This window comes from Echinops telfairi, unplaced genomic scaffold (genome assembly GCF_000313985.2).
Source record: "Echinops telfairi isolate 266 unplaced genomic scaffold, ASM31398v2 ScPeMD7_7469;HRSCAF=8507_1, whole genome shotgun sequence".
In the NCBI taxonomy this organism is placed as follows: domain Eukaryota; kingdom Metazoa; phylum Chordata; class Mammalia; order Afrosoricida; family Tenrecidae; genus Echinops; species Echinops telfairi.
The window spans coordinates 28395855-28397261 of record NW_022111373.1 but is presented as its reverse complement, the minus strand read 5'-3'; positions in this window follow the sequence as shown (position 1 = coordinate 28397261).

The following is a 1407-nucleotide window of genomic DNA, read 5'->3' as shown; positions in this document are numbered from 1 at the left end:
GACTGAAACAATATTAATCTAATCTGCTAGGGCATTTGGTAAATGTTTAAGCTTTGGAGGATAGATTTCGTTGTATTTGTGCTTTTGTTTTTATTGTAAAAATAAATAACAATTTTAAACAGCTTATACAGAAAAAGGTCTGGTTTGGTTTTCAGTACTCCTCGTTTGATATTTTGTACTGTCTGTTTCATGTTGCCTCCAAAAATCTTTTGCCTTTCTAAAGTTTTGTTTTATCTGTTTTTCAGTGTTGTTAAAATAGATAATCTGTCAAGCTCTGTGTCATTGTTGTAGGACTTTAAACAATTTCACCCAGATGTTTGGGAACAGGAATATGTTTTTGAATGGGTAATTAATTTTTACTTCCCAGAAACACTTTCTAAGTTCGGCCCATTCAAGGACTCTTTCTTTCTTTCTTTCTTTCTTTCTTTCTTTCTTTCTTTCTTTCTTTCTTTCTTTCTTTCTTTCTTTCTTTCTGGTAATTGTTTATATTTTCTCTTTGGAAGGGAATTAACGGTTTTTAACAAAAAAAAAATATGTAGGTGTGTGTTTGCATTGAACTTACAGGTCAGGCGAGCACCTGGCTGCTTTGTACTGAGAGGGTTAAACATCAGTTCAAAAAACTACCCTTTAAAGTGGCTGTCTCCTTCCCCATGGAATGCAGCCTCATTCATCTTTTGTGTCACACTTTTTGGCTGCTCATCTTTGGTTAATTCTCAGGTTACCTTTTGGCTGCTCAGTGTCTCTGACTTTCTGTACAAGAGCTTTCTGCCCCTGCAAAATGCTTTCTCTGCACTTGGCGGCTCAGGGTGGTCTATGTAACACCCCTGGTTCACCTGTACTCCAGAATCTCTTTGTAAAATGAAAAATTCTCTGCAGTGGTTCCAAGCCCAGCCCATCTACTGTGGCTTCTGGGGAAAACCCCCCTGCCTTGCCTGAATCTGTCTGCTGTGGCCTCTGTCCCTGATCCCCCACAGGCAGCAGCCACCCCCACACCCCATCTGTGGAGAGCAAAGAGCAGTCACAGACACTGACTGCCTGCCCTCACCTGTAAAGAGCAGAAAGTGTCAGCAGACACTGGCTCCCTGCTCTGCAGAACTATGGTACAGTCCCTGCTTTTTTCTAAACTCATCACCCAGCTTGAAATGACTGCCAGCGAACAATGATCGTGCTTTTCATGTCAAAGGAGCATAACTGTATTCTCCACGAGGCCAAAAAAAGCTGCATTGAGCTTCAGCAGGGAGGGACATAAAGTAGAAACTAATTTAATTGTTATTTTTTAAAATCTGAATTAATAAAAATTGCTCACAGGCTTTATAATGCCTGGAGAAATAAGCAAAAGAGCTGTAGCCCAAATTGTAGTAGTGGCCTTGGAAGAAACAGGTCAGACCCCTTAGAAGCTTGTAAAAT